The sequence below is a fragment of the Trichosurus vulpecula genome, chromosome 9 (genome assembly GCF_011100635.1).
Source record: "Trichosurus vulpecula isolate mTriVul1 chromosome 9, mTriVul1.pri, whole genome shotgun sequence".
NCBI lineage: Eukaryota > Metazoa > Chordata > Mammalia > Diprotodontia > Phalangeridae > Trichosurus > Trichosurus vulpecula.
The window spans coordinates 30,042,276-30,063,672 of NC_050581.1; the positions used below are offsets into that span (position 1 = coordinate 30,042,276).

The 21,397-nt window shown below is 37.6% G+C and overlaps 1 pseudogene; it reads left to right on the forward strand.

Annotated features, from left to right (window-relative positions):
* Positions 1 to 6,126: 6,126 nt before the first annotated feature.
* Positions 6,127 to 12,622, forward strand: LOC118832068 (annotated as a pseudogene).
* The last annotated feature ends 8,775 nt before the right edge of the window (positions 12,623 to 21,397 follow it).

Sequence of the window (21,397 nt, forward strand, 5' to 3'; positions counted from 1 at the left end):
TCTTACTCTTTCTCCTTGGGCTGAATTCTAAAGTCTGGCTTCTCTTCTGACTTCTGAATCCTCAGTTCTCAATGGCTACCTTCTGGGTATATATGTTTTTTTTTAGGACCTGAGAGATTCACGCCCAATAGGAAAAAGAGTCTGGGAAAGATCTTTAATTGCTGATTGGCATCACAAAGGTATGGGCCTGCCTCTCAATAGGCCCCACCTGAGGCCTATTGAATGGGTTGGAAGGATCTTCAATCACATTATCACTAGATTTGGCCCCAAAATCTTTCACATCTATTACATAGGCCACTTGTGTCTGAATAGGCATTAACATTTCTTAAGTACAACAAAATCCCCACAAAATAAACACATCCTGTTTGCAAAACACTTAACATTTCATTACCAGAGTGACCACATGGCTTATTGTTGGCCCCTAGATCTTTGTATCCATTTCATAGGTCAATGGGAAACTTATGCCAAAGACAATGCAATGTATGACATACAACAATATGACAATGACATACAAAGTATGACAATACAACGAGGATAATACAAAAATAAGTATATAGAACAATATCATTACCCAGTGATTGAAATATCCAAGGAAATTAATTACTAGGGCAAGAATTTGCTATTTGAGAAGAATTTCTGAGAAAACTGCAAAGCAATCTGGCAGAAATCAAATTTAGACTAACACTTTGCAGAATATACCACACAATGGCTGTGCCACCTGAATATTTAAGGTTACCCCCAAAGAAAATTAGAAAAAAATTACTTGGTAACTGGATATAACAGCATAGTGGGAGGAAAGAGTTAGAATTTCAATGGGGGAAACTAGGTGAGTGACCAGGAATTTGACATAAAGTGCTACTTTATGAATGCACACAAAGACCTGGCCTACACAGTTGACCTGTCTCTCAAATTAAATTACAATTCTTTCCCAGTATGTTTCCTTTTTTGGATTCATGTTATTCTCAGTATATATTAAAATGATGCTATATATATATATATATATATATATATATATATATATATATATATATATACATGAAATGTTCTGTCAACTTGAAAACCCTATAGTCTTCTTCTTCTTCTTCTTCTTCTTCTTCTTCTTCTGCTTCTTCTCCTCCTCCTCTTCCTCCTACTTTTCCCCCTCTTCCTCTTCCTCCTCCCTCTCCTCCTCCTCCTTACTGTTCTTCTTTATTCCTTCTTTTTTCTCCTACTCCTCCTCCTTATTATTATTAAAAACATGCTTAATTCACTCATTTAAGTTGTTGGTTTCCAAGTGTGGAAAAATCTTTTATAAGTTTCCTGAATCTTATAAAATTCAGTGTGTATGTGTGTGTGTGACATATTACTGTGCCATATGTCAAGCAAAGTCACAAAATCACAAAGACAAATATGTATATATATATGTGTGTGTGTGTATGTGTGTGTGTGTGTGTGTATGTATGTATGTATGTATGTATGTATAGCATCTACCCTCAGGAGCTTACATTTTACTGGAGAGGATTTTAATTATATTTAATATAAGGAGAGAATAAAGAGTTAGGTCTTATTACACAAACTGAAACTCATTTTAAATTGAATTTGTTTAGAGTTATCTTTTATCCCTAGAAAAGATTCACCACCACCAGCTTTCCTCTCTGTAGGTTTCTTTTTCCCCATGAGGAACAGTATTTTATTAAGATCTTGGCATCTTTGTAGCGCCAATGCGATGCATATGCCGGTATATTTCTGAATAGTAAATATAACAGACTCTTTTCATGAAAGATGAAACCAAAACATTTATTCCAACACCAGAAAGCCAAATCTATCATAGCAATAAAGAAATCCATCATAGTAACCAGAAGTCCATACATGTTATCAATGCAGGGAGCACCGCCATCCTCAAGCCTTCCCTCTGTCAGGCCTCCCCACAAACAAGCTCCCTTAAGCAAAATCACTCCCTCTCTCACTCACCCAAGCTGCTCTGTGTCTCTCTGTGTTTTTCCCAGTACTGCCTGCTCTGTCTCACTTCCTGCTCCACCCCTCCCTGCTCCACCCATTCAGCAAGCTCCTCCTACCACAGGTTCCATGTGACTTAGGCTTCCATGTGACTCAAGCAGGTCACCTAGGCCTGTTAATGGATGGGAAAGATCATCCAATTTTATTAACAATACAATCTTACACACATACACACTTTAAGAAGAACTGATAACAAAATCATCTCCAGCTAGACAGATTTACATAACACCTTTTTTATAATTTGTCCTTCAGTTGAGCGTGTCAGGTCTGAAGCACCACCATCTGAAAGTAATTAATTTCTTGTTAGGTAAAGAATTAGCTTTGACACCTAGTATCCTTCTTCCACAAAACATATTCTCAAATACTTAAAGAAAATTATCTTGTTTTGTCTATGTCTTCTCTTCTCAAAGCTAAACATACCAAATACTTTCACAGGATTCTTCTATGCCATTAACTCAGGACCTGGTTGTTCTCCTCTGGAAAGTGTACAAATTAAGGCCTTCAGGTCCTATCCAGCTCTGAGATTATGTGATTCTATAAAAACTTAAGGATGTATAATATGGTGGGCACATCATACTACATGATCCTTTCTTAAAATGTGGTCCTCAGAACTTACCGTAAAACTCCAAATGTGTTTTGACTCACACTGTGTATAGTGAGACTATCATCTCCCCAGTCCCACATACTCTGTCTCTCCACCTAAGCACTGACTTTCTTGGCTGCCATACCCTACTGTGGAGTTTGTAAAATGAAAGAATTCTTTCAGACAAGCTGATATCTACTTGCTTCCCCAATATTATATTTCTGACATTGAGTTTTTGATGTCAAGGATAAGAATTTGTTAAACCTTTTTAAAAAATATTAATTTTTAACCTTCATTTAAAAATATTTTGAGTTCCAAAATTCTCTCCCTTCTATCCCCATCTGCCACCCATTGAGAAGGTAAGAAAAGTGATATCAATTATGCATGTGAAATCATGCAAAACATATTTCCATATTAGCCAAGTTGCAAACAAAAAGCAAGATAAATGTAAAAATAAAAAAAAATATGCTTCAATCTGCATTCAGATTCCATCAATTCTTTCTCTGGATTTAGATAGCACTTTTTATCTTAAGTCCTTTGGAATCATCTTAGATCATTTTCTTGATCAGAATAGCTAGTTGACCATTTGGTATACCTTTTAAGGATGCTTTAGAAATGTGAAAATATGAGTTGAAATAAATGTAATAAGATAAATAATAGTTCGCATTAATTTTTAAGACTTACAGAATTGCCCACAACAACACAGAGAGGTAGGTGGTATAAATATTATTATCCTCATTCCACGGATGAGAAGCCACAATGAGGTTATATGATTTGCCCAACTTCAAGAAAATATCCTGTCTCGTTATTCTGATTATGGTAAAGTGTTCTTTTCATAATCTCAATGCTGTGTCATATTTTCCAGTGTCACAAACTGAGTGCTCTAAAAATTTCAACCAGGTAAAGATTTAAAGCTAGGGAGTCTGACTCCAAATCAAGCACTCACTGTACCAATGTGCTCCCAAACAGTGGGATACTCAAAAACAAGACAGATAGCATATTAAATTCAGAGTTGCAACTGCTGTGTTCTTTTAAAATTGGCTTATTACATTTTATTTTAAAGATTAAGATATTTCAGAGCTGTTATAGTACTTTGCTAGCTAATGAAGCAACTTAAACTAAAGGAGTTTGAGACTGACCTTCGTTTTCCCTTTTTCCTTTCTTTACTCTGTGAATGTTCTTTCTGTGCTGTAGGTGGCATCTCAGGACTGAGAATACTTATCTCCTTCTAAACAGCCCTTAGTCTCTCATTAGTGTTAGGGACAGTTTTTCTCCTTAGTATGAACATTCATTTATTGTTTGAATACTTGACACTTTGGGAGCCAATTTTCTCTTGAGTATTTCCTAAAAAGACAGCTCCTGTTGTACAGAGGGGAGATACTATCTAGCCTCTGCTGCTTTGTTAAGTTTTGGTTTACATTCTAACAAGCTTAAAAAGACCAAGGTCTCCCACAGCATCTGAGACCATCTCAAGTCATCCTGATTTATATCTTGCCACTAGACCCAGATGGCTCCAGAGCAGGAAATGAGGCTGGTGACTTTGCACAGCCTTCCCTCACTTCAATCCAATTGACTTGCAAGTCATGGCATCACCTTCCTGGTCCTCTTTGAGAATGAAAGACAAACAACAGTAATGACAATTTAAACACACAGACCTTGTAATATGTTAGCAGGAAACAAAAGCTAAAAATTCTGAATGTTTTATTTTTTAATTAATGTTTTATATTTCACTTAAATATAAAATAATTTTAACATTAATTTTAAGAAAATTAATTCCTAATTATCTCCCTTTCTCTCTCCTTCCCTCCTTCCTTCTTCTATCTCCTCATTGAGAAGCCAAATATTTAAATAGAGATTATGCATGTACCATTTTGAACTGTCTTAGGAAGATTCTGAAGATCATCTGACAGGATAAGGTACCAGATACTGAGGTCCTTTCTTGAACTAAACTGTCAAGCATTCAAACTCTGCTTTGGAGAGCACAACTCTGATGCACTGGCCACATTGTTTGAATTCAAAACATGCTCTTGCCAAAAAGACAATTTTATGGAGAATTCACATAGGTCAAACATCTACATGGTGGTCAGAAGAGGGGATACAAGGACATTCTCAAGGTCTCTCATAAGAACTTTGGAATTGATTGTGTGATATGGGAGATGCTGGCACAGGACTGCTCAGCATGGCATGCCCACGTCAGAGAAGTTGCTGTGCCTTATGAGCAAACCAAAATTGAAACAACTCAAAGGAAATGCAAGATGGGCAAATTCAGAGAATCAATCCCGAATGTTCACTATCTGTGCCTAACCTGTAGTGGAGCATTCCAAACTTGTATTTGTCTGATAAGCCACAGTCAGACTCACTGAAACTTGACTCTAGCATAGTGACATCATTTTGTTCCTCTTCAAGAACAAAGGACAACAACCAACCACGTGTATGCAGTCATGCAAGCATATTTCCAGATTAGATGTGTTATGGGAAAAAAAAGCCCAGATCCGCCCACCTCCTCCCAAAAAGAAAAAATAATGAAAGTTTAAAAAAAAATATGCTTCAATCTACATTCAGACACCACGAGTCCTTTCTCTGGAGGTGGATAGCATTTTTCATTATAAGTCATTAGAAACTATCTTGGATTACTGTTTTGCTGAGAACAGTTAAGTCATTAACTATGATCAGTTGATCATAATAAAATATTGTTGTTAATGTGTATATTATTCTTCTGGTTCTACTTACTTCACTCAGCATCAGTTCTTGTAAATCTTTCCAGGTTTTTCTGAGAGCACCCTGCTTGTCGTTTCTTATAGAGCAAGAGTATTCCATTACATTCAGATATCACAACATGTTCAGGCATTCCCCAATTGATGGGCATCTCTTCATTTTCCAATTCTTTGCCACCACAAAAAGAGCTGCTACAAATATTTTTCTGTATATAAGTCCTTTTCTTTTTTTAAAAATCTCTTTGGGATTCAGGCATGAAAGTAATATTTCTGGGTATTAGTGATTTTATAGCTCTTTGCTCATAGCTCTAAATCAAAACTCCACCAACAGTGCTTTAGTTATCAATTTTCCCATATCCCCTCCATCATTTGTAATTTCCCTTTTCTGTCATATAAGCCAATCTGATAGGTATGAGGTGGTACCACAAAGTTGCTTTGGATTCTACTTCTGGGAGCCAAGATGGCAGAGTAAACAATAAATTGCTGTAGCTCTCCCATATTCATCTCCAAACAACCATAAATAGAGCCCCAAAACAAATGTTATAATAGCAGAATCAGCAGAAAGATGGAATGGAGGGGTCTTTTAGCAAGGGAGAGTTGGAGGATAGGCAAGAAAGGTCTGTCTCACTCAAGTAAAAGGGGAACTCATTCCAGGACAAGAAGCATCCCAGCAAGCCAGCAGCAAGACTCACCTCAGCCAACCAGTGGGAGATTCTGAACCCCACTGTGGTGGAGCAGACAAACACCAACACCAGGACACACACATGCACACACACACACTATGTACCTTAGCATAGCCAGGAGAACTGGCATATTCCAGCTCCAAGAACCACCATGTCCTTCAGTGTAGGTGTGGAGGGGCAGGTGCCCTCCCACAGCCAGACCCCCATGTTCTTCAGTGCAGCCCAGGACAGTGGGGCATCCACCAGGGGCCAGACCTCCATGTACTCTGGTACAGCCCTGGGTAGACAGGCACCCTCCAGTGTCCATACTCCACATGCTTCGGTGTAGCCCAGAGGAAAAGCATAAAAATACCACTGAGACTCAGCACATGCCAGACAACATCACTTGGACCCTAGCTCGGCACCAGGTAAGCTTCCAGAACCCTACAGCCTCCAGCAGCACCAGCCACTCCCCACTCCATCCCCTCAATACAGCACCAGATACAAGGATGCCCCATGGGCCTCAGGGCAACATCAGCACAGCACCAGGTAAACAGGCAAGACCTGCAGCCCCTTGGACAAGGAGCCTGAAACAGAGCCCTTTCCACTCTGGGGGAGAAGTTCAAATTCAAAAGAAAGGGGAAAGCCCAAAAAAGATGGGAAAAAACCAACAACAACAAAAAGAATCTGACCATATGAAGTTTTATGGTGAAAAGGAAGACCAAGACACAAACTCAGAAGAGAACACAATGTCAAAAAACCTATGGGCAAAACCCCAAAGGAAAACAGAAAGTGGTCTCAAGTCCAAAAAGAAATCATGGAGGAGCTCAAAAAGGAGCTTAAAAATCATATAGGAGAGGTAGAAGAAAAAAAAACGGGAAAAGAAATGAGAGTGACTTATGAAAAAAGAGCCAACATCTTGAAAAACTACTTAAAAAGTAGAACTGGCCAAATGGAAGAGGAGATACAAAAATCTACTGAAGAAAACAACTCAGTACAATTGGACAGAGGATTCTGGGAAAATGACAGATTAGGTAAAAAAAATTACAAACTCTCCAGATTTCCCCTACAAACAAGACAAAATACCACCTTAGGGCAAATGTAGAGTAGTAGAAACAAACAAGAGTTGAGGCAGAACAATGGCCCTCCTGTGACAACTGGATAAGATCTGCAGAAAAATCCTAGTCCCTGTGAAATGTAAAAATTTCAAGGCAAGATTGGCTGAAACAGCAAGCAGTGAACCCTGAGGCTAGCTAGGTTGGGAGGCAGTCTCAGCCCCAGCCACAGGAATTTTCATCTCCTGGACAGCGTGGGGAGTCAGGCCTCCAAGCAGGGGAAGACTGAGGGAACTTCTGATGATAAGAGACTCCAGGCCCAGCTGTGCTGCCATGATGCAGCCCTGGGTGAAAAGGAACATACACCCGGTGAGTGCAGAAGCAATTGAGGGGGAATGACACTGGCTAAAAGCACTTACAGGACGGAGCTCTTGGTTTCGGTTCCAGACCAAAGGGGAGAACTGAAGAAGGATCTGAGGCCAGAGGCACCATCCTTCATACCCCAGGTCTAGAGGTGATTACAATAATAAGCTGCTAAAAAATAAAAATAAAAAATGAGCAGGCAAAGAAGAAATAACCCAACCATGCACAGTTACTATAGGAATGGAGGACACCAGGATTCATCTTCAGAGGAGAATAGTGAAGCAACAAAAGCCTCTTCTTCTCCAAAGAGTAACATCAAATGGTTACCTACCCAAAAAGAATTCATAGAAAAACTTTAAAAGGACTTCAAAAATCAAATGAGAGGGACTAGGGAAAAATTAAAAAAAAAAAAAAAAAAGAACAATTTCAGAAAAACTAGAAAGTCAACCAATTGGAAAAGGAGATCTGAAATCTTAAGGAAGAAAATTACTCCTTGAAAATTAGAATTGGACAAAGGGAAGCCAGTGAAGTTATGAGAGACCAAGAAATAGTAAAATAAAATATAAAGAATAAAAAAATAGAAGAGAATGTGAAACTCCTCATAAGAAAAACAACTGATCTGGAGAACAGATCAAGAAGAGAAAACATAAGAATAATCAGATGACCTAAAAGCTACAATGAAAAAAGAATCTTGATACAACAATATAAGAAATAATTAAAGAAAATTGTGCTGAAGCAGTAGAATGAGAGGGAAAAGTAGAAATAGAAAAAATCCATAATCACCACCTGAAAGAGATCCTATGAGGAAAACCTATAGATGTACATAGTGAGATTCTGAAACCCCCAGCTCAAGAAGAGAATATTATGAGCAACTAGAACAAAAAAGCAATTCAAATATGGTGAAGCCACAATTAAAATCACGTAAGACCTAGAAGCAGTGATACTAAAAGACACAGGTCTTGGAACACGATATATTGAAGAACAAAAAAACTGGGGTTGTGGCCAAAAATATCATACCTGGCAAAGTTAAGCATAATCCTGAATTTTAAAAATAGACATTCAATGAATTGCCAGACTTTCAGGATTTTGTTGCAAAAAACCCTAAACTCAATACAAAATTTGGCATGCAAGATCCAAGAGAAACATAAGGTACACATCCAAGATTAATTATAAGGAACTCAATAAGGACAGACTGTTTACCTTTTATGTGAGGAAATGTAAAATGCATGTCTAAGATTGTTATTAGTAATTGGGTAGTTCAAAAGAAAGATTGGGGTAGACCTGAGTATGATGTGATTCTAAAAATTAACCATTTAGGAAAAGGTAAAAAGAATAATTATCTTACACGACTGAGGTACGAGAGGAAGAATTGACAAAGTTGTTAGATGGGGGAAGAGGGCTAGTAGTTCTGCAAGCCTGCTCTCATTGAGAATGGGTTAAAGAGAAAACAATACATATATATCTAGAAGTGTATAAAAGTCTCCTAAATTCATAAAGAAATAAAAGGCTGAGGGGATAGACAGCAGGGAGAGGATAAGTGAGGGATTTTTAGAGAAAACTATACTCACATCGGATCTGGGTTAAAGAAGGAATAATATATACATTTAGTAGGGAATAAAATTCTTCTAAATTTATAAAGAAATAAGAGAGTGAGGGAATAGGATAAGTGGTGTATAGAAGGGTGTTTAGGTCAATGGGAATGAGAGGATAAGGAAGAGATCCTTGAAGGGGGGTAGATTAAATAATAGGAGAGCTAGGTGGTGGGTAGAAGTAAAGCAGAGGAGTCGGGAGGGATAGGGAATAAGAGATGCACACAAGCATAAAACAAAGATCAGGAGAAGTAAGAAAGCAGGGGTAGTCATGATCTCAGGCCAAGTTAAAGCTAAAATAGATTTAATCAAAAGAAAAAAATAGGGAAACTACACTGTATTTCAGCTATATTAATCAATAATGTTTTAGACTATTTAAAATAGCTAGACAGTATAAGACTGGAATATTGCTGTGCTGCAGAAAATGATGAGTTGGTGAACTTAGAAAAATATGAAAAGACTTGGACTTACGAAGGAAGGGGTTTTGCACCCTCAGAGAAAGAGAGGACAAATAAGCATAATATGGCCTTAAAGGAATGTATATGAATGTATATGTCTATATATGAGTATGATTATAGATATCTAAGTATATGTACGTGTGTGTGTATGTATATGTATATATGTATAAGTGTATGTATGTATATGTATATGTGTGTATATATATACATATATGTCTTGGGTGTGTGTGTATATGTATGTGTGTGTATTCATACTTAATTGTAACACTCTTGAAGGAGGTGGGGAAAGAAGGAGGGAGAAAAGAACAAAGTAAAAAGAACACAGCAGAGAACAAAAGAAAACTTACAAAGAAAAGAAAAGATGGACAAATCTGAACACATGTAGTATTTATTATATAGGCTTTTTTGAAAAGGACACTTATTGCTGTGTATTTTGAATCCTCTCATGTTCTGCTGTGCACATGGCAATGCTTTTTTTCTTTTCTTATTTTGTATTTGAGTTTATAGTATTTTCCTTTCTTTTCTTATTGTGTATTTAAATTTTAGTATTTAAGTTCAAAATAAATAATACAAAAGAGAACAATTGGACAAATGGAGAAAAGTACAAAATCTAATTGAGGAAAACAACACTTTAAAAGTTAGAATTGGGCAAGTGGAAGCTAATGACTCTATGAAACATCAAGAATCAATAAAAAAAAAAGAATTAAAAAATGGAAGAAAATGTAAAATACCTCCTGGGAAAAACAACTGACCTGGAAAATGTATCCAGGAAAGACATTATCTGTATGATTGAACTACTTAAAAGTCATAATCAAAAGAAGGACCTGTACAGCATCTTGCAAGAAATTATCGAGGAAAACTGCCCTGATGTCTTGGAACCAGAGGGTAAAATAGGCATTGAGAGAATCCACTGATCACCTCAGTAAAGAGATCCCAAAATCAAAACTCCAAGGAATATTCTAGCCAAATTTCAAAGCCACCATGGTGGTCAAGGAAAAAGTACTACAAATGTCCAGAAAGAAACAATTCAAATATCCGACAGTCACAACTGGGATTACACAGGACTTGGCAGTTGCAACATTAAATAATTGGAGGTCATGGAATATTGATATTCTGGAATGCAAAGGAGTTAGGACTACAACCAAACTCACCCAGCAAAATTAAGCAGAGTACATCAAGGGAAAAAAAACGGTCATTCAATGAAATAGAACTATTTCAAGCTTTCATAAGAAGACCAGAACTAAACTAAAAATTTGACCTCCAATATCAAGACCCAAGAGAAGCATAAAGAGGTAAAAACAGAAAAGAAAACAAGGGATTCAATAGAGTTAAACTATTTATATCCCAACACAGGAAGATGAGACTTGTAATTCTTAAAAACTGTATCATTAACAGTATAGCTAGAGGGATATACATGGACAGAGGGTATGGGTATAAGGTGAATTTGAGGGAATGACAAAAAAAATTAAGGGATGAAAAAAAGGAGTACATTGGGTACAGAAGGAAGGAAGAGGTAGAGTGGGGTAAGTTATTTCACATGAAGAGGCAGAAAAGACCTATTACATTGGAGGGAAATATAGGAGGGTGGGTGATGAGCATTTCGTGAAACTTATTCTCATCAGTATTGCCTCTAAAAGGGAATAATATGCACAAACAGTTGACTATAGAAACCTATCTTACCCAACAGGAAAGTAGGAGAGGAGATCAAGTAAAGTGGATAGGGGAGGGGACAGACAGAAGGGAGAGCAGATCAGGGGAGGTGGTCAACAAAAGCAAAACAGTGGTGAGAAGGGAAAGGGTGAAAGGAGAGAGAAGACAAATGGAAGGAAAAATAGGATGGAGGGAAACACACAGCTAGTAATCATAACTCCAAGTGTGAATGGGATGAGCTCTCCTGTGAAACAGAAGCAGATAGCAGAGTGGATCAAAAAGCAGAATTCTGCTTTATGTTGTTTACAAGAAATACATTTGAAGCAGGAAGACACACACAAAGTAAAACTAAGAAGCTGGAGCAAAATCTATTACGCTTCAAAGAAGTAAAAAAAGCAGGGGTAGCAATCCTGATATTAGACAAAATAAAAGCAAAAAATAGTCCTAATTAAAAGAGATAAGGAAGATAAGAAACTACATCTTGCCGAAAGGTACCATAGAAAATGAAGCAAAGTGGTATGGGGGCCACACAGTACTTTTTGGCATCCATCAAGGCCTGCTCAGCTCTCCTTGTCTGGGATGCAGCCCACCTGGCAATGGTGGTGTGGTGGCAGGAAGCCATGAAGTGGAGGGTGCCCATGGCAGAGCCCAGCTTGGCTGACCCCCTCCCCTCCACCAGCTCTTCCACAACACCAGCTCAAGCAACGGGCCTGGGAGATATCTGGCCCACTGAACCCCTGGGGGCCTGGGCTATGCTTCCCCCTCACAGTCAGCCTTCTTTGTTGACCCTGTGTCCAGCATGGCAGTAGCCTGTGGGAGCAACCTGGCTGCTCATGTCAAGGAGCTGGTGGACAGAAATACTGACCACTTCATTCCTCTCATCAAACTTAAGTATTACTTTGCTGTGGACACTGTGTACATGGGGAAGAAACTGGGGCTCTTGGCGCACCAGGATTGGGAAGTACAGTACCAGAAGGACATGCCAGTAGCCCTGAGTTTGACATCAATGCCCCAGATCCCTACATTCCAGCTATGGCTTTCATCACATATATCCTGGTTGCTGACCTAGTGCTGGGGATGCAGGACAGGTTCTCCCCAGACCTCCTAAGTCTTCAGGCTAGCTTAGCTCTGGCCTGGCTCACAGTGGAAGTGCTGGCCATCCTGCTGAGCCTCTACCTGGTCACTGTCAACACAGACCTCACCACCACCAACCTGCTGGCCTTCTCAGGGTACAAGTAGGGATAATTGGTGGGGTTATGACTGGCCTGTTCTTTGGGAGGACTAGCTACTACCTAGTGCTCAGCTGGTGTTGTGTGGCCATCCTTGTCTTCATGATCTGAACTCTTCAACTGAAAATCTTATCCTAAGTGGCAACTGAAGGTGTTTTTGTTCGAGGGGCATGGAACCAGCTGCGCATGTACCTGACCATGGTCATCTTGACTGGCTAGCCCCTCTTCATGTACTCTCTCACTTTCACCTGGTCAAGTGAGGGGCCCAGGAGGCTGCTCAGGCCCAGAGTAGTGATTGGAGAGAACCAGGCTTCTGACCGCTGAAAACATGACAAGCAGAAAGTGGAGCCCCATGGGAGGGGGAGGGGGAATGATAGGGGAGTCCATTGCACTGGACTAAGCTGCCAGGCTACTCTACTTTTCCCCACAAAGTCCTTGGCCTTTTAACTGGAACCCGCTTTTTCTCCACAAAGATTCATCTCCTCCTTGCCTGTTGTGCTTGAGCTGAGTTGCAAATCCCTTGCCCTAGGAAAGAGCCCTTCCCCCTTCCCCATTTCCTCTTCCTCCTTCCCCAACCTCCATCCTCTAAGGTGCTTAGAGCTCTCTAATTGCACAGCATGCTTCAAGCTTGGACTGCCACCCACGGGTGTCTGTTACATGGAGAAATAAAATCCCTGAATGTGCTGCTGAAAAAAAACAACAACAACAAAAAAAGAAAATGAAACAATAACAATACTAAACATATATGCACCAAGTGGTATAGCATCCAGATTCTTAAAGGCGAAGTTAAGTAAGTTACAGAAAGAAATAGGCAGCACAACAATACTAGTGGGGGACCTCAACTGTCCCCTCTCAAAACTTGATAAATCCAACCAAAAAAAATAAACAAGAAAGAAACTAAGGAAGTAAATAGAATATTAGGAAAGTTAGAGATGACAGACCTTTGGAGAAAACTGAATAGGAACAGAAAGGAATATACCTTTTTCTCAGCAGCACATGGCACCTACACAAAAATTGATCATGTATTAGGGCATAAAAACCTCAGAATCAAATGTAGAAAGGCAGAAATATTAAATGTAATGTTTTTAGATTACAATGCAATAAAAATTACATTCAACAAAGAGAAGTAGAAATATAGATTAAAATAAATTGGAAACTAAATAATCTCATCCTAAAGAATAAGTGGGTCAAAGAACAAATCATAGAAACAATCAATAATTTCATTAAAGAGAATGACAACAATGAGACAACATATCAAAATTTATGGGATGCAGCCAAAGCAGTACATAAGGGAAAATTTATTTCTCTAAATTCTTACATCAATAAGATGGAAAAAGAACAGACCACTGAATTAGGTATGCAACTAAAAAAAACTAGAAAAAGAACAACTTAAAAATCACCAATTGTGCACTAAATTGGAAATCTCAAAAATCAAAGGTGAGATTAATAAGATTAAAAGAAAAAAACCATGAGCTTATAAATAAAATCTAGGAGCTGGTTTTATGAAAAAAACCAAACCCAAAAGATAAATAAGCTGTTGGTTAATTCAATTCTTTTAAAAGAGAAGAAAAACAAATATCCAGTATATAAAATGAAAAGGGTCAAGTCACCACTAATGAAGAAGAAATTAAAACAATCATTAGGAAATATTTTGTTCAATTATGTGTCAATAAATCTGACAATCTGAAAGAAATCATTAAATATTTATGAAAGTATAAATTACCTAGATTAAGAGATCAGGAAATAAAATGCCTAAATAACCCCATCTTAGAAAAAGCAATTAACAAGACATTAAAGAACTCCTTAGGAAAAAAAGCCCCAGGGCCAGATGGGTTCATGAGTGAATTCTACCAAACATTTAAAGAACAATTAATTTCAATACTATATAAACTATTTGGAAAAATAGGTGAAGGAGTCTTACCAAACTCCTTTTGTGATAAAAATATGGAGCTGAGGCCTAAACTGGGAAGAGCTAAAACAGAGAAAGAAAATTATACACCAATTTCCCTAATGAATATTGATGCAAAAATTTTGAACAACATACTAGCAAGGTGATTACAACAATATGTCACAAGGATCATACGCTATCACCAGGTGGGATTTATAGCAAGAATGCAGATTGGTTTGATATTAGGAAAACTATCAGCATAATTGACTTTATCAATAATAAAACCAATTAAAATCATATGATTATCTCAATAGATGCTGAGAAAGTTTAGACAAATTACAGCCCCTATTCCTATTAAAAGTGCTACAGAGCATAGGAATAAAGGGAGTGCCCTTTAAATGATAAGCATCAATAAGAATTATCTGTAATCAAGATAAGCTGGAAGCTTTCCCAATAAGAACAGGGGTAAAGCAAGGATGCCCATTATCATCACTGTTATTCAATATAGTACTAGAAATGTTAACTATAGCAATAATAGAAGAAAAAGAAAGTGAAGGAATTAGAATAGGCAATGAAGAAATAAAACCATTACTCTTTTCAGATAATATGATGATATACATAAAGAACCCTAGATCATCAACTAAAAACTATTTAAAATAATTAACAACTTTAGCAAAGTTGCAGGATATATGATAAACCCACATAAATCATTAGCACTTCTTTATATGGCCAATAAAATACAGGAACAACAGATAGAAAGATTTCAAATAACTGCAAACAATCTAAAATACTTGGGAGTCTACTTGCCAAGAAAAATCCAGGAGCTACATGAAGATAATTAAAAACATTTTTCACATAAAGTCAGATATGAACAACTGGCAACATATCAATTGCTCATAGGTAGGCCAAATAAATATAATAAAAATGACAATTCTGCCTAAACTAATTTGCTTATTCAGTGTCATACCAATTCAAACTATCAAAAAAAATTTATGGAACTAGAAAAAATAACAAAATTCATCTGGAAGAACAAAAGCTCAAGAATATCGAGGGAATTAATAAAAAAAAAATACACAGGATAGTGGCCTAGCAATATGAGATCCCAAACTATATTGCAAAGTAGTAATAATCAAATCTATCTATTAGCTAAGAAATAGAGAGGCAGATCACTGGAATAAAATGGGTACACAAGATAGTAGTTAATGACCATAGCAACCTAGTGTTTGATAAGTCTAATGACCCCATCCTTTAGGATAAAAACTCTCTGTTTGACAAAAACTGCTTGGAAAACAGGAAAACAATAGGACACAAACTAGGTATAGATCAACATCTCACACAGTATACCGAGAAAAGGTCAAAATGGTTGCATGATTTAAACATAAAGGGAGACATGATAAGAAAATTAGAAAAATAAGGAATGGTCTATCTGTCAAATCTATATGGAGGGGAAGAATTCATAACCAAACAAGAGATAGAGAGCATTACAAAAAGTAAAATAGATAATTTTGATTATGTTAAGTTAAAAAGCTTTTGTACAAACAAAACCAATGCAACCAAGATTAGAAGGAAAGCAAAAAGCTGGGAAACAATCATTACATCAGATGTCTCTGATTAAGGCCTCATTTCTCAAATATATAGAGAACTGAGTCAAATTTATAAGAATACAAGTCATTCTCCAATTGATAAGTGGTCAAATGATACGAACAGGCAGTTTTCAGATGAAGAAATCAAAGCTTTTTATAGGCATATAAAGAAGTGCTCTAAACCACTTTTAATTAGAGAAATGCAAATTAAAATAACTCTGAGATACCACCTCACTCCTATCAGATTGGCTAATATGACAAAAAAGGAAAATAATAAATGTTGGAGAAGATGTGGGAAAATTGAGACACTATTGCACCGTTGATGATGTTATGAATCTCCAACCATTCTGGAGAGCAATTTGGAAATATGCCCAGAAGGCAACCAAACTGTGCATACCCTTTGATCCATCAATACCACTACTAGGTCTGTAACCCAAAGAGATCACAAAAAATGGAAAAGGAACTACATGTGCAAAAAAATATTTATAGCAGCCCTTTCCATGGTGGCAAAATGTTGGAAGCTGAGGGGATGCCCATCAACTGGGGGATGGCTGAATAAACTGTGGTACGTGAATCTAATGGAATACTATTGTGCAATAAAAAGTGATGAACAGGCAGATTTAAGAAAAACTTAGAAACATTTGAACAGATACATAATGAAATGAGCAGAACCAGGAAAACATTGTACATAGTATCAGCAACATTTTGTGATCAGCTATGAATGACTCAACTCTTCTCAGCAACACAATGATCCAAGACAAGTACAGAGGGCTCACAAATGAAAATACTATCCATATCAAAATAAAGAACTGATGAATTCTGAAAACAGATCAAAGCATATTTTTCACTTACTTTATTCTTTCTCATGATTTTTTTTGCTTTTGATCTGTTTCTTCTTTCACAACTGTGACTAATATGGAAATATTATTACCTGATAGCATATGTATAAACTACATCAAACTAACTACCATTTCGAAGAGTGTGGGGGAGGGAGGGGAAAAAATTTAGATCTCAAGTCTTTGTAAAAATGAATGCTAAAAATTTTCTTGACATGTAACTGGGGAAAAAATAAAATACTATTAAACTCAAAAGTGTTTTGACTTGCATTTCTCTAATGAATAATGATTGAGAGCATTTTTTTCATAAGATTATAGATAGCTTTGGTTTCTTCAACTGAAAACTGTTTGTTCACATCCTTTGATCATTTTTCAATTAGGGAATTACTAGTATCCTTCTAAATTTGACTAAGTTCTCTATATATTTGAGAAATGAGGTCTTTATCAGAGAAATTTGCTGCAGCTTTTTCAGTTATAATTACTAGCTGTGCATTTCCCTCCATCCAACTTTCCACTATTTATCCTTTTCATCTTTTCTTAATTTTTTTTAGCTATCATGCCATTATGGTCAACTTATACCTGCCTATGTACATTCCTTTTAACTGTCCTAATAATGATAAAACGGTTGGTTGGCTGTTGTTCTTCATTCTTGAAGAGCACCAAAATGACATCACTATGCTTGAGTCAAGATTCAGTGTGTCAGACTGTGGCTGATCAGGCCAATATTAGCTCAGAACACTCTACCACAGGTCGGGCACAAATAGTGCATGTGAACATTTGGGGTGGATACTCCAAACTTGTGCATCCTGTGATTCCTTTTAGTTGTTTCAATTCTGCTTTGTTCATAGAGCACAGCACCTTCTCTGACTGGGGAATGCCATGCTGGGCGGTCCTGTGCCAGTGTCTCGCATGGTGATGGCTCAAGATGCAGTGGATGACCTTGGCATCTTACATGTCTAACCAAATTCTAAGTGCTCCACAGTGCCTACTTCAGCTGCCTTCATGGCCTTTGGAACAAATTGTTCTCATCCGCCAATTCCACCAGGATAAGTCATCACATGCTTGGGGTAGACACCCGCCTAACTCACCAATGGGTTTGAGACCCCTTGGTTACCCTCAGGCTTGTTTAGCCCATCTGCTGAAACAGTTTACTGGGGTGTGGCTGCTGTGCATGCCACAGCTTCTTGGAGCCACAGGTGAGAGTTGGGTGGAACAGATTGACACTTTTGGTAAGTATCATTTCCTCATATAGGAATATAAATAGTTTAGCCTTATTGAATCCTTTATGATTTCTCTTTCCTGTTTACCTTTTCATGCGTTTCTTGAGTCTTGCTTTTAAAGTCAACTTTACTCAGGTCTGGTCTTTTTACCGGGAATGTTTGTAACTCCTCTATTTCATGAAATGTCTTTTTTTTCTCCAGAAGGACTACACTCATTTTTACTGGGCAGGTTGTAATCCTAGTTCCTTTGCCCTTCAGAATATCACATTTCAATCCTTTTGCTCCTTTAGTGTAGAAGCTGCTAAATCTTCTGTTATCCTGACTGTGACTCCATATTGGAATTGCTTCTTTCTGGCAATTGGCAAGATTTTTTCCTTTACCTGCAGGCTCTGGAATTTGGCTATAATATTCCTGTGAGTCTCCATTTTGAATCTCTTTCAGGATATAATCAATGGATTCTTACAATTTCTATTTTATCTGCTGGTTCTAGAATATCAGGGCAGTTTTCCTTGATAATTTCTTGAAATATGATGCCTAGGCTTTTTTTTTTTCATCATGGCTTTCGGGTAGTCCAATAATTCTTAAATTTTCTTTCTTAGATTTTTTTTCTAGATCAGTTGTTTTTCAGAGATATTTCACATTTTCTTCTATTTTTTCCATTCTTTTGATTATATTTTATTGTTTCATGTTGTATCATGGAGTCATTAGCTTCCACTTGCCCAATTTAGTTTTTTAAAGAATTATATTCTTCAGTGAGCATTTCTACCTCCTGTTCCATTTATCCAATTCTATTTTTTAAGGAGTTATTTTTCTTCAATGTATTTTCTACCTCTTTTTCCATTTGGCCAATTCTGCTTTTTAAGGAATTCTCTTTGGTGGGTTCCTGTGCCTCTTTTAGCAATTGGCCAATTTAGTTTTTAAGGTGGTTTTTTTCAGTATTTTTGTGCCCCCTCAACAAAGCTGTTGACTCCTTTTTCTTTTTTTATGATTAATTTATTTTTAGTTTTCAACATTAACTTTCATAAGATTTTGAGCTTTAAATTTTCTGCACCTCCTTTTTCTCTCCCTTCTTATCCTCCCCCTCCCCAAGATGGCATGCAATCTGATACAGGCTCTACTTACACATTCGTATTGAACATATTTTCACATTAGTCATGATGTAAATAAGAATTAAAACAAATGGAAGGAACCATGAGAAAGCAGAAACAAAACAAAACAACAAAAGAAAAGGAGAACAAATAGTGTGCTTCCATCTGTATTCAGACTCCTAAGTTCTTTCTCTGGATGTGGAAAGCATTTTCCATCATGAATCTTTTGGAGTTGTCATATTCTTGCATTGCTGAGAAGAGCTAAATCTATCAAAGCCAGTCATCACACAATGTGACTGTTACTGTGTACAATGTTCTCCTCGTTCTGCTCACCTCACTCAGCATCGGTTCATATAAGTCTTTCCAGGTTTTTCTGAAGTCTGCTTGCTCATAATTTCTTATAGTACAATAGTATTCCATTACATTCGTATTCCACAACTTGTTCAGCCATTCCTCAATTGATGGATATAACCTCAATTTCCAATTCTTGGCCACCACAAAAAGAGCTACTACAAGTGTTTTTGGACATATGGGTATTTTTCCCATTTTTAGGGTCTCTTTGAGATACAAACCTAGATGTTGTATTGCTGGGTCAAAAGATATGCACATTTTTATAGCCTTTTGTGCATAATTCCAAATTGCTCTCCAGAATGGTTAGGTCAGTTCACAACTCCACCAACAATGCATTAATGTTCCAGTTTTCCCATATCTTCTCCAACATTTATGATTTTCCTGTTTTGTCATGTTAGCCAATCTGATAGCTGAGGTGTGGTACCTTGGAGTTGTTTTGATTTGTATTTCTCTAATCAATAGTGATTTAGAGCATTTTTTCAGATGATGATAAATAGCTTTAATCTCTTCCTCTGAAAACTACCTATTCATATCCTTTGACCATTTATTAATTGGGGAATGACTTGTATTCTTATAAATTCAACTCAGTTCTCTATATATTTTAGAAATGAGGCCTTTATCAGAGACACTGGCTGTAAAAATTGTTTCCCAGCTTTCTGCTTCCCTTGTAATCTTGGTTGCATTTGGTTGTTGTGTTGACAATCAAAATGGACTCTCAGCACTCAGTTCAACCAAGTGCCCTTGAAGAGTTTAGTCTTTATTTCCTTGATTAGATTGGGAGGCCTTGGTGACCTCCTTTTCTCAGGGGAGGGCCTAGTTTACATGGGTTTATGTGGCATGTTTGGGACATCAGAGGCTTTTAGACCACGTGGGTTTAAGTTGCCACTTTGTGACGATTTTAGGTTACATGGGTGAGTCACATGTGTGGCTCACCCTTGACCCTGAAAAAGATGTAAAACCAGGGGTTGGCTTTCTCTTTCTCGGAGCTCTGACCCACAAGCAGTGGTGGTGCGTGTGACTCTGGGCCAGCCCTTGTTATGAACCCCCCGGGCTGAACTTAGATGTTGGTAACTATGAATTGTATTTGGTCTGTCTGTTGATGTTTGTTATTTGTTTGTATTTGCTCTGAAGTTCAGGATGCTGGTTTTTTCCCCTGAACTAAGTGAATGGTATTTGTATGCTGAATTAGGATTGTTAACCCATTAACGTTGCTTTCCTTAGTAAAGCAGATCTAAAGAACCTGGGCTTTTGCAGTGTTCTGTGAGCCAGTTGTTGTTGATTTTATACCCCCCACAGCAGCTGCTAGCCGGATTGTTGAAACGTTTGTGCAAAAACTTTTCAGTTTAATCAAAATCATTTGGTTTGCATTTCATAATGTATTCTATCTCTTGTTGACTCCTTTTTCGTGATTTTCTTGCATCACTATACCACTTCTTTTCTCAATTTTTCCTCAGTCTCTCTGATTTGATTTTTAAAAGCCTTCTTGAGTTCTACAAGAATTCTTTTGGGGCCTGAGACCAATTCACATTCTTCTTTGAGGCTTTAGATATAGCTATTTTGACTTTGTGGTCTTCTTCTGAGTTTGTATTTTGATCTTCCCTGTCACCATTTCTATGATCTTTTCTTGTTATTTCCCCATTTTCCAGCCTCTGTCTTGATTTTTAACTTTATGTTAAAGTTAAAGAGTAGAGGGAGCACTTTCCCAAGCTTCAGGTTTTATTTTATTTTAATTTTTGCTTTTTGGTAGGGCAATTGGGGTTAAGTGACTTGCCCAAGGTCACACAGCTAGTCAGTGTGTCAAGTGTCTGAGGCCGGATTTGAACTCAGGTTCTCCTGACTCCAGGGCCGGTGGTCTAGTCACTGCACCACCTAGCTGCCCCAAGCTTCAGGTTTTTTGTGCTGCTCTTTTTCAGAGCTGGTTCTGAGGGTCTACAAGTTTTCACTTCTACCAAGATGGTATGATGTAAGGAGAGGTGTGGTCACTGCTCTTCTAGCCTTTGCTCTGGTCTGTGAACAATAACAAGCATTCTTTTCTGCCCACAACTCTGATCAGGGTGCGCATTTCTGCTGGTCCTTCTTTTTACCCTGGGACAGTGACCCAGAATTGGGAATTGACAATACAATGGAGTCCTC